Source organism: Hippoglossus stenolepis, chromosome 17 (genome assembly GCF_022539355.2).
Source record: "Hippoglossus stenolepis isolate QCI-W04-F060 chromosome 17, HSTE1.2, whole genome shotgun sequence".
Lineage (NCBI taxonomy): Eukaryota > Metazoa > Chordata > Actinopteri > Pleuronectiformes > Pleuronectidae > Hippoglossus > Hippoglossus stenolepis.
In genome coordinates this window covers 13,858,675-13,871,665 of record NC_061499.1, presented here as the reverse complement: position 1 = coordinate 13,871,665, position 12,991 = coordinate 13,858,675, and the positions used below count along the sequence as shown (strand labels likewise).

The window sequence follows — 12,991 nt, the reverse complement described above, 5'->3', positions numbered from 1 at the left end:
TCCTGGCTGATCCACTCGCAGAGAGGGATTATGATATGTGGTTCTACTAACGTCGCTGATATTTTAACCATTTTCACACAACAAGGATGTCTGTTTTTATACTGCACATGATGGACATCCGCAACCGTAGACGAGGCTCAGTCTTGAAACTCGAAAATCGAATTCCTGCATATCTGCATACCTTCTTGTTTTTCATACAATAACACCATGACAGAGTTTTTTCTCCTTTTCAATTTAATTTAAACAAGATCCCTCTTTAGAGAGAACAACTTTCAAGGTTTACGTGTCATATTATATTGTGGGATTAAATAAATATAGAATATTATTAAGAGGTTCTCCTGGGATTTAGGATTGAAGACTTGCGAGAAGCCAATTAAAGAGTTAGAATGGCACTCAGCCGTTCCCTTAAATTCAATCAAGCTGAAACAAATTCCACATATTTGTAGATATCCGTGCCTAAAACATGCCTGCTTTTTTTCATCAAGATCTCTGTATTTTTTCTTGAGATATTCGCAAAGTGAAAAAAAAAATGTCCGGATCAATCCCCTTAATTGAATCTGCTCCAAAAGTTAATGGGTTCTCCCTTGGCCCACACCCCGCTCTTCCATTAAGTTTCAACTGAAATCAGTTCAAGCAGTTTTTGTGTAATCCTGCTAACAGACAGACAAACAGCAATGAAAACAACTTCATTGGCAGACTTTTAGCACTTTGCACAGGTCAAACACAGGAGCCAACCTTGATAACATCTCTACATTTCTCTCTTGGAGATTTGTATTTTTTGCGTGACACAACTCAATATGACCTTGATGACATCAGACTTTAGAAAGCTCCATCAAAGGCCAAGGTTTTGGGACATAAAGCCAAAGCAAGGAGATTAACGATGTTAAGAAGGGTCTATAGAGAGCAACAACAAAGTTGGATGATCACTCTCTGTGGGGTTCGCTAGTATTATCGATCAATTTCACATTGCACAGTCATTTGACCAGGTGCAGTTTTAAAAACAAAAATGGTTTCTCTCTTCGACAAAAGACCTTATCTGGATGGACATTGTTTGCAGACTAACCATGAACAAGCCCCTAAGTCTACTGTCTCCTCACTGTCTCTCTGCTCCCGACATGAGGTTTGAATCAGTCGGCTGTCATATGGCAGAGACACAGCATTCAGGACACATCCTCTCACTATAACGATCTGGCGGACATGTCTGCATCCTCGTCTTCCTCCTCCGCCTTCTTGTTATCCCTCCTTCTTCCTTCCAGACTACGAGGGATACAGAACATGCCTCGTCCCTGTGATGGCAGACTGAAGCGACTGAAGTGGAATGATTTGGATCCTGAGCTCGATGAGGAATGGCTGTGTTGCTGAGTAAACTACAGAACATAAAGGCTGCACTGTGTGAATCAAATATATCTTTACAATCTTCAAAACTACACCGATTTTTGCTTCCCCCTAGAGATTAACGCCATTGAATGTTTCGCTGATTGCAGGAGTACTGGGGTATTACCGAGCTTGCTTGAGGAATGGGCCCGGGTGTTCCCGACAGGGTAAACAAACATTGGAGTAGTAAAGAGGTTGTGGCAAACTGAAGCAGAGTAATTCATGGAGGAATGATCTGTGTCTGGGAGCAAACAGACGGCCCCTGCATGTTTCTGTTGACACTGGTTCAAAACCTTGGCCAGATCAAAGACGCCACATGGTTGCAACAAACTGAGCGCTCCTCCGACTAAGCTTATTTTCTCTTTTCTGCTTCTTCTACCTCCAAATCTTTCACCTCTCCTCGCCTCTTTCCCACAATAATCACCGCTCCCTCCACTTCTCTTCTTTCCTTATTTTCATCATAACCTACTTCAATCTTCCCCTTCTTTTCAAAATGGATCTATTGCCATTCCTCTTCCCTAACCCTGCCTGATATTTCCTATCACACTTTCACCACATGTCAGGAAGAGAGGTTTGTGTGGTTTCTGCCCAGCTCTGGGAGTGCTCCAGCTCAGGCTCCACTGGGCTGGTTGTCGGTTCGGCTTGCGGAGCAGACCGGGGCCCAGTTAGGAAATGACCACTTCTCTGGTTCAAATTAGCACTGAGGCAACGCAACAGGGCTTTTTTTTTGCTGGCGGCCCGCAGAGGAAAGAGCAGGAAGAATGGGGGAGAGAGAATGTGTAGCCATCTGCAAACCACATGAAAGTGAGAGGTAATTGTTTCAAAGCCCTCTCTAATTAAGTATTATGTTGGTTGGCCAAAGAACATCCTCCCAGAAGTGGTTGTACTTCTGTAGAGTTCACTGTCCAAACAATTGCAGACTTGCACGGTTAACGTTCGTTGGAGGATGTTTTTATTCTGCAATCTATCATGCATAGGACATCCAGGTTTTAACTCAGCTTATGTAAATCTTTGACCTTCCTCAGTTTTTAGTAAGACAGTTTACTTCTGTGGTGCTTTATGCTGCTACAGCTGAGTTCTTACAGCTTCCAAAACCCTTGAATCGGGTTCACACACATGAAAAAGGGTAAAAATGTTCCTCGTATGAGACGAATGTGCCATATCTTTAATGGATAATGCGTAATGTCATCACTATATATGGTGAATGAGGCACCACTATAGCTTAAATGCCAGGTTTTATGAGGAAAAACGTTCCGTACTCTCTTGCATGGTTACTTATGTTACCTACTTGAGTTGACATTGACAGACAAAACCAAGCAAATGTATGACGAAGAGGCAAACAGCGCCGCTGTCATCCAATTAGTCTTGTGTTTGTTTATCTTGGTCTTTGCGCCGCAGCATCTCACATGTTCTCCATGAAACTCTACTCAACTTGTATCCCTTAACTTAAATTATTACCGGAGACAGAGCAGTAACCCTTCCTGTCTTATGAGCATGAAACAAAATAATTCTTCTTCAACGACTTCTTGACGCGCCTAGGAATGGTGCCAGACTCCTGTGCCTCTCCTGTCTAACTTCAGGAAGCATTACATATATTGTAGGGATAAACAGAAACAAGAGAACTGCAGTTAAGACCACGTACACACACACAAACAAAAATCACTCAGCAAAGCAATGCTCACACAGCATTCACCTAGAACGAGTTGGAATGAGCACAAAGTCGCTTTTTCATTTCATCGTCTCACTACTTTGCTGCTGATTACAGGAAATGATTAGGACAAAATCCTTGAAGGACTGGTTGTGTTGTATGCTGCCTAATGCCCCTGAGCATTGCATTATGAAACACATGTTGCTCAATGAGCTCAAAGTCTGTACAGAAAAGATTACGTCTTTAAGCCAAGGCCATTCAAACATCAAGTCTGAGCGACCAGCACCCTGCATTGAACAATCATGTCTTTTATTTATTTACTATCTTTACATGGGATTAATACGGTGGCCCTGAGAGCTCAACTCACTACAACTTAAGAAAACCCATGCAAATACACACAATACATGCAAATGGTGAAAATGAGTTGATGAAATACACTTCAGTAATTGAGAGACAGGCAAAGGTCATGTCAGCTGGCTATATGACATCTTAGCCTCATCTTTTCACATCAAAGTGCTACAATAAAGACAACACATGTTGACCTTAGCATGTTACATAGCTAACATGACATTAGCCTGTATTTCAATTGATTAAGTGTATTTCTTCTGATTAGTTAACAAGGCAAGCTAAAGGGCCCCCAGCCATGTTCACTTTTCAATGTCGCATGGAAAAACTTCCATTTGTTGCGAGTATTTGCTTGTTTCATGAGTATTAAGTTGTTTTGCCAGTATTTGGTTGCGTTGTATTTGGTTGTGATGCTAAAGAAATAGCTCTGAAGTCCAGGAGGGTGGTCCACTGCAGGGGATAAGTCCTCTTACATCTGTTTTCTTATAGGAAATCTGTGAGCCAAGCTAAATTTCAGGTGTTTATCTGGGCAGAAACTGGCAGCCCCAGTCAGTTTGTTTAAGGCCGGAGGAAAGAGGGCTCACAGATGTATGTGGTCGGCACCTGTAGTCACCTGCCAGTGACAGACGACACAGTGGTTACGATGTGAAAGGACATGAGACACACTGACTGATGATTACATGTCATTTTATGCTGAGCAGGATTAACCTTATTATCAATATCATAATTTAATGATATATGAATAGATTAGCATCAATATAGGTGCTAAATGTCTTTTTTAAGTGACATGCAAACAATTCTTTTCTCAGATGTTTGTGCCATAACCTCCCATTGTCAACTTTTAAAGCATATCTTGGATTAGATTACAATGACTGCGCATAGCTCTAATCAATGTTGTACCATACTACCTGCCCAAATATTGGTATATTACAGTATAATACAGCATGTCAACAGTGTGTTTATGGCTTGTTACACTGCCTCCAAGTGTAACAAATAATTATCTGTTACTTAAAATGTGCTATAAAAGTTTTAGAATATAATAAATTAAAAAAATCTCTTTTTATTTTATTACAAGGATTCTGTCTGGATACTAAACACAAAGCTACTTATCATTGCTGGTTGGTTTGGCCAAGTTGAGGTGAAATGGAAGTGGAAATGTCTAGTACGACTCTTATTTATCTATAAAAATTTTATTTCTCATAAAATAAATCCAAGAACTAATTGGAGGAACAAAACTTCTTGATGCATGGTAGATATTATGTTACTGTCTGAAGATTAGGAAGAAATTAACTGCGAGTGAAATGTATGATGCATGTGTCACCTAGTAAGCCTTCATCTCAGACTCCAGAAAATCTGTCTCAGTGAAATAAAATGTTTTTTATTATCCTGCTGCGAGGGGACTATAACAACACAATAACCCTGACAGTCTTTTCTCTTTTTTTTAACGAACACCTAAGCACACGTCTAAATCACCCTCAGACTGAACAATAACAAAGTCTGGAACTTTTCAAATGGTCTCAGAAGAGATGTTTCCAACCCCTTTTTTTCAATATTGACCCATCAGAGAGAGAGAGAGAGAGAGAGAGAGAGAGAGAGAGAGAGAGAGAGAGAGAGAGAGATATCCATCCTGCATCTGAAGTGAAACAATAAAAATGAAGAGTTGGCTTCTGAAGTGTGTCTGTAACAAGATGAAAAGAGGCATAATGGGAGTTTTATATTGAGGAGTTGACCCCTGTTAAGAGTTGGCCCTAACGCCCTCCTTTTGGACGCCTCCTAACCAAACTCTTGCCAGACGGTGAACTGAGGGGCAATGAAAGAGCCAAAAGCAAATAAACCTACACACACGCACCGTACGCACATGCTCATTTGTACCTAAACATACAAATGTTTGTGCTACACAGCCAACCCGACATCAGACAAACTACATTTGGTTTCGTTCAGTGTGATGGATTCCCCTCTTTTTTTCCCCATAACTGAGGCTGGTAAGCGGGGAGGTTGTACACATCCACAGGAGACATGGGGAAACTCTCGCTTCCTTGCATCCAGAGTTGAACCAGGGAAAACTAAGCCTCGACGGAAGAGCACAAGATGTCACAACCCATTAACTAGGAACAGCACAGTTGCTGGATGAGCAACTGGGCTCTCATTCCTGTTTGTTCCTGTTGGATTCTCTTTGAAAACACGAGCTGCCGTCCCCAAAAACTCTGACGCACCACTGGAAAAATATACATCTGAGTCCAGGAAGCATTGCTTAATACGTGTGTTGTCCGCGGCTTAGTCACTGCGCCTTGTTCAGGCCTCACTGACTAAAAGCAATGTCTGGCGTCGGAGAATAAGGTTGCTTTACCGCAGGGGTTTCAGTTTGAGCCCAGTAAATAGTGAGGGTTTGATTCAAGAGGATTTGTATCCTACACCAGTAGAAAATGATGGAAACGGTTGAAAGAAGGGAAGAAGCAGAGGAACGAAATCAAGAAGGAAGAGGAATGTTATAAGTTCTGTCTCATGAACTAGCCTGCGATAAGTTCCCTTTGGTAGCTGAAGAAGGCACGTTGTCAAGCTCCTCTGAGTCTACAGGGTCTTCTAAGACGGCGAAAGTGCTGACAGAGTCAACGGGAGGCGGACGAAAAAAACCCAGGGACGTGTGCCAAGCCTCCCGACTGCTCGGTCTCCCTGTCCCTCTTCCCCCCGCCGCTGCCAGCCCAGTGGAAAAACTCCCATCGGTCCAGACACAGTGATGAGAAAATGAAAGTGCAAGTGGGAGACGGGCGAATGAATCAGACGATGACAGAGAGCAAGAAATATTAATACATGTAAACAGAAATCAAATAATAGAACGATTTCCTACTGTTTTTTTGTTAGGTCTGTTTCTTCACAGCTCATACAGAGTCGAGGGCCAAAACAAGGTCCTCTATTGTTAAGATTAATAACTTGCTGCTTTATCCACAATTTGGGGCCTTGTGTTTGTGCAAATTCCCTATTGGCTATATACTGTAGCTGACCGACTTCCACATGTATTACTCTTACTCTTTTTCTTCACCCCTTTTAAGCTGAAAAACAAATCCGGTCAATTAATCTTAAATGTTGTGGTCCAGGGAATGATCAAGAGCAGGGCCTGTGTTCTGTTTCCACCTCCCTTCACTGCAATTCCTCATCCAGAATATCGGCAGCTCCAGTTAGCAAGCTTCGTAACACATGCTGATGAGTGTGTGAGCATGTAGAGTATATGTGTGTGTGTATGTAATTACAAGCAGAAAAGAGGAGCATAAGAAAATACACTATCTATTGGATCCTGTCTTTCCTCTTTATGTGAAAGTGTGTGTGTGTGTGTGTGTGTGTGTGTGTGTGTGTGTGTGTGTGTGTGTGTGTGTGTGTGTGTGTGCGTGTGAGTGTGTGCATTTGTGTGTGTGAGTGTGTTCTGAAGGTGTTTGCGTTCCAGAGAACTAACGGAATAAGTGGGCGTTTACTTTTCCTTGAGAATGAGTGGCATTCTCTTTCATTTCCTGCTAGCATGGTTGACCCACACTCACGCACGCACGCACGCACACATACACACACACACACACACACACACACACACACACACACACACACAAACAGAAAAGCACATACAAACATGAAGTTAAGGAAAAGTGGGGCCGAGTGGTAGGTTGGTCAATAGAGGGCGATAGGGAGCCACCCTACCCCTCCTCATGAGACCTCTTCATATGTATTCTTATTTAGCAAACTAAATATTAAATAGTTAAGGAATAACATATATATTCTGCAATAATGTTATGGATTAAAAATGTCAATGGGCAACCATCTTTGGTGGTACTGTACATGCCACAGACTGTATATAAAGATGGATGACATGTCAGCTCCCCAAATGTGAAGCCAAAGTATCTCAATCACCACCTGGTGGCTGGCTGCAGTATAGGTTGTAAATCCCACCTCCACCATGTTAGTGGATGGGACATGGGCCAAACTAAAAAGTACTCATCAAAGAAATGTTTCTCAAATATGTTTTCTGTCATGTTAGTTAGTTCTTATCACACTGTATGTTCAAGATTTTTCTACTAAGTTTCGGTTTTGTTCTTTGACGCAATAAAAATGGGGTGAAACATGCTCAACCACTTGCGATTGGTTGAGCATGTGTATCAAATTTTAAAAGTTATTTATGGCATCTTTTTGGAAACCGCCAAGTACAATATACTGTGTTTTAATCAGCGTTTGACTGGTATTGTGCCTCCTTGTGGCCACACAGATTATTTTACAAGTCACAGACAGGGTGATACTGAGAAGTCATTAGTGCAGTAACAGCTCCTAACAGTCCAGTTAAAATCCTGTCGGCTTCTAGAAATGGTGCAAGTATAGGTCAACTCTGCCTTACTCCCTGTGACGAAGCAGGAGTGACAGATTTTTAAGCAAGAATCAGCCTTGACTGAGCCTTCCAACTCTCAAGGATGAAAGTTCACCAAAACGCTTAAAAACCCATAAAGAAGACCTTGTTCTTTCACCTTGACATCAGAACAGGAATTATACTCAAGTATTTTTTTTAAATGCAACAGCCGATGTTAACCTTGGAGTTTTGAGTCCCAACTTCAACACGTTCTGGCCTATAAAGTAACTGCAGTGGGGCGTGTGAGGCTCTGAGCCATGTGAGCAGGCGGTTTGGCAGCGGACAGTGTGAGTGTTCATCTGTTTGAGTTGTGTGTAACTGTGTTAAATCCATGTTTATGTTGCACAGGGCATAGAGTTTACATGTGTGTGTCGCTGTGCATCAACAGTGATTGTTGCTTGTGTACGGTCGGTCACGCTTCGGCAGAGACTATCAAAAGACTGCAGAGCGACCAGCCAGTTGGAGGATGTTAGTTGTGGTTAAACAATGTGTCACACACACACTTCAGCTGCTTGTAACCAGCCAACCAACCACTGACCAGTAGCAGTGGCACAGGGTTGCAGCCGTCCCAGCATAATGTTGCCATCACCCTTGTTCTAGGCATGGAATTACATGCCATGAAAAAACGCAGAGTGATGTTGGCAGCACCTGAGAGGAATATAAATCTTCTCACCTACAGATACTTTAATAGAATCGAAGAGAGGGTGGGACGCTGCCTGGAAACTGCTAAACCTATACGAAAGGCCCTGAAATTTATGAGCAAATACTACTTTGAACAGTAAAGCAGACGCTGCTGCGCACCAGCAGCTCCGTCCGCCTCTGAAACGTCTGTCGTAGCTCGCTGCCAGGGGAGGGAGAGTTCACACTTTAATGCGTATCCATTCACCCGCTCCCCTTGAAGATTGTGTAACACACTTTGATACGCAACACAGATTCAGTCACCTAGGAGCGTGCATGTGCGGCTACACGTGTACCAGCACATACACACACACACACACGCACACACACACAGGTACATATTCAGTTGACTTTTCTCGCCATAAGCCAGTGAAAAAGACGGATGCCGCCAAATGTTTTTGGATTTCAGAGTTCCAGTCCACTGTCTTTTCCAGACTCGTTCCCCCCTCCCCCTTCTCTCTCCTTCTCTTACTCTCAAGCTATACCTCTCTCTCTCTCTCTCTTTCTCCCTCCACCTCTCTCCCCCCTCAGAAAGCCTGCTGTCAGTGCACTGAAACACATGTGATCGAGAAATGTATCATCCCAGCAAATCATGCACTTCGGAATCCTCTCTTTTATTTTTTTGGGGGGCATGTTTTTGTAGCTTCACTTTTGTGTTCCTTTCACTCTTTATTTTGTTCCTTTTTCACTTTTGCCCTTTCCGTTATTTCTGTCACGCTGGGTACCTGAGGACTCACTGTTGCGACCATCCCTCCTTCGCTCTGTTTTGTGACGGAGGGATGTCGTTACAGTGGAATGCAGCGTCGCTTGCCAGAGGCGTCACAGTGGATGGACAGAGAGAGGAGAGGAGAGGAGAGGAGAGGAGAGGAGAGGAGAAGAGAAGAGAGGAAAAGAGGGGAAAAAATGACCATTTGAAATATTCCGTCTTTCTCAGTACATTCCATTCGCAATACAATATGTGTGTTTACCAAATCTATCCAAAAAAAGCCTATAAAACAAGCTGCAGTCTATGCCAACTGCACGTGACAGTGAGTCACGACAGTAATCACTCATGATCCAAACACAACATCTCTCTACATTGAGGACGCTCCTCAGCATATCTCTACTATCACACTGTCCCACCTTGATACACCCTCCTAATGCACAGCACGCCCACTTAAATATCATCAGCTAAGGTCCCAGATGTACAGAATGTGGGTATGGATGTATCAACACTGTTTTACCAAAACTCCTGGAATTTTACATACACAGGGCAGAATCCATAATCAATACCATCACAAACATCCCTATCTTCCATAACAGATCAATACAAGTTGCGAAGCCACGATTTAAACATTAGAATCTCTGTCCATATGGTGGTTAGGGTTAGTTTGGGGCTGGGTGAACCAACTGTACCAGATCTTTCTAATCTGCATGTTGTGCACTAGTTTAGGACTGAGCAGAATTATGCCGGTCCCATGACTAAGATATAGCAGCGTCTGTTTTTATTTATTTTGTTTTCTCCGACTGTTTCTTTTGGCCGCTCTCACTGCAGCCCCAGGTGAAAAGACAAGAACAGAGATGATAAGACAGGAGGATGCTAACACAGCCAGAGGAAATGTAAGGGCAGGTATAGGGCTTACCTTTGTCTCCTCAGAGCGTGTAACGGTACAGAGGGATGCACTGGGTCAGGGAAGCTGTAGGTGCAAGCTTCAGGTGGGTCTCTCTTCTACCTCCCTCCTTGCTTCAGCCACGCATGTCTCCCATGGGATGCGATGGCATCAGATAATCAAGGAACATGCAGCAAGAGAAGAGTAGTGCTGTCCTCCTAGGCAAAGAGCCGGCACCCTGAATCGGTCCAGTGCTGCTCGCAAGTGCAGGGGAAGGAAAAAAAGACAACCAAAAACAAAAAAGTTAAAAAATTGGATATTTTCAACTGCGAGTGGAGCAAATTGTCTGTTCAACTTTTTTCTTTATTTTTCTGTCCCCAGCAAAAAGCGAAAAAGTTCATCCATGTGCTCTGTGGCAGCGGTGGTCGAAGTGAGGGAGGAGATGAGAGAAGAGGGGGAAAATCCTCTCTGTGCTGTCTTCAAGCTGTCCAGACGCAGGTCTGAGGAGCACCTTCCCAATCCGTGCACTCTCGCTCTCCAGGGTGGAAAGTAGGAGGGAAGGAGCGAGGGAGCAGGACAGAGAGGGAGAGAGAGCGAGTGAGTAACAGTGGAGTGAGTCAGTCAGTCAAGTCAGTCAGGCAGTCAGGCAGGCAGCAAGGCAGCATATATGTGAGTCCAAGCAGGCTGCACTCCCACTCCCAGGACTTATAACCAGGGGCTGTGCACCTTGCTGCTCCAATCTCCCTGGCTTACTCGCCGATCCCTCTCCCACTGGCTTATTTTTGGGAAAAGACAGACTGGATTGTTCATTGGGCTAAACCCCTTCACACAAAAAGCAAGTGTCTGTGGCTGGCTGCACCGAGGGGAGTGATCAGGAAGGGGTGGGGTAGCAGCCGCGCAAAGAGGGGTGGGGTAGGATGAAGAGGAGGGCAGGGAACGAAGAAAGACGGGAGGAGAAGAGAGGAGCTGGGAGGCGGCTCTCGCTCATGTTCTGCCTCCCTCCACTGTCCTCTCCTCTCCTTCTCAAACTCACCTTCCATGATATCACCCGGCCCTTCATTCTTTTGCTTTTCAAACACGCTCACAAATCAAATCATCAAATCGAAATTCAACGGTACCTGCTGGTATGACACACCCCAGAGATTTTGATCATAGAGTCTCCGACCAAACTTCTCTCTTCACTCACCTTGTGGTTCTAATGGCCAATTAATAACCTGTGTGCATGACATAACGCTGGATAAGTGTATAATACATAAAGGAGCATTGTGTTGTCGCCCAAAACCCGCTGCAGTTCACCTGTAGTCATTACATGATAGCACTCTCTTGGGGTTAATCACCAAAGCACAGCAGTAAATGACAGCGGTTCACATTTCGCTGCTACAAGTCCAGCCATTCATTTCTAAAAGATGTATTACAAGCATCTAATAGAACTTACATTTAAAACGTGCCAAGCGTTTGCTGGGAAAACACATGAAATCTCGTCAACATGGGTAATTGGAAATCGTGTTTTGGGGACGTTAGCGAACAACCTGGACGAACTACAGGGGTTTCTTATTGTAACTTTCAACGGAGCAGAGGGTTCAGTGCAGGCTTAGCTTTCAGGCTTTTAATTGGCAGAGTGTTAGCTGGGCCTATGCTATGGTAGTGAACCTTGAAGAGCGAGCTGTGCATGTGCTCGTGATTGGACGAGTGGCAGGAAAGCTGGCCTAGCCTCTTCCTGAAAGAACCTGCTTGGACTGAGCCATTGGCTGAGTCAGAGATCAGATAGAGACTGTTATTCCAAGTCGATCTTGAAATGCTACAGCGAGAGGAGAGAGAGGTAGAAAGAATTAAGTTTATTTTGGCTTCGTAGGTCATCAGGTTGGGACTGATTTATTAAAAGGTCTGTAACATCAGCTGATTCATTACTTTCAATCGCTGCATAAATTCCAGCGAGTTATCAAAAGCTGGCAGACCGGCTGGCCTCCTTTCATTCATGTTTTGCTCATGAAGACTAATAAACTTCTCCAGACGGTGTAATCTACCAACCATTAGAAACAAAGTCAGCCGTCCCTTGCATGAGAACTATAGCCTACATTTCAATAAGGACATATTTGTGTAATGAGTGTCATTATGTCAACTTTTACAGTGCACATGGTTTTTTATGTTTCTTTTTCTCTGTTGCAAAGTGATTAAACATGAATTAGAGGAATAAAGGATGGAATTGACGCAGGTCAGAAAGCGGCCCGACTGTTGATTGTGCTATTAGGGTCGACTGAAAAATATTTTGTTCGCGGCTGGGGCCGGCTTAATTAAATAATTTCCAAAAAATAAGCAATTGCCGTCATGTCTGTAAAAGAACCATGGTGCAGTCGAAAGTTGACTGAATGGCTCTCTGAACATGGAAAGGGTGGAGTGACCAGATGCCCAGCAATGATGTCATCAATAGGAGCCCTGTGTGGTACTCAGGCCTGCCATTCATTCAACCTCCCAGGTGTGTGTTTCTGCGTGAGCGTGCGTGCGTGTGTTGTGAATCACACCCTTACCGCAAAAGAGCAAAAGCTTTCTGTGGCTCAATGAGGCAAAAAATTGGTTGGTGGAGGCTCATACCCAAGCACGAGAAAGCCTCCGCCTCTTCCAGTCATGGCTATGCTACAGTTCCACTGAAGAATTCTGCCTTCTGGCATCTTAAAAAAAAACAAAAACACTCAGCTTACCCTCTTATACGCTCACACAACACACATTCATTCTCACTCATACCCGTTTGGTCAGCACACACCCCTTGACAAATCCCCAAACCATTCACTTCAGCATGGCACACAAAGTCCCCTCCCACCACTCGCTTGCTTTTACAAGGTGAAACATTCCCGAGAAGAGGGGGAAAAAACACCTGGTCGTCATAAGCTTCTTTTTTTTCACCTACTTTTTCCCCCTTCGCTCTGTTCCATTAGTAAGAGTAAAAACAAACAGGAGCCGTTAACTGACTGGAAAACCGTTGCG

At 43.8% G+C, this 12,991-nt stretch overlaps 1 protein-coding gene across 1 annotated transcript in view; it reads right to left on the bottom strand.

Annotated features, from left to right (window-relative positions):
- col8a2 (collagen, type VIII, alpha 2) overlaps positions 1-10,828 on the bottom strand; it is a 48,737-nt gene extending 37,909 nt beyond the window's left edge. The window contains exon 1 of the mRNA XM_035182050.2: positions 10,046-10,828. The gene's annotated coding sequence lies outside the window, so the exon portion shown is untranslated. The remainder of the gene's footprint in view (positions 1-10,045) is intronic.
- Positions 10,829-12,991: the final 2,163 nt, after the last annotated feature.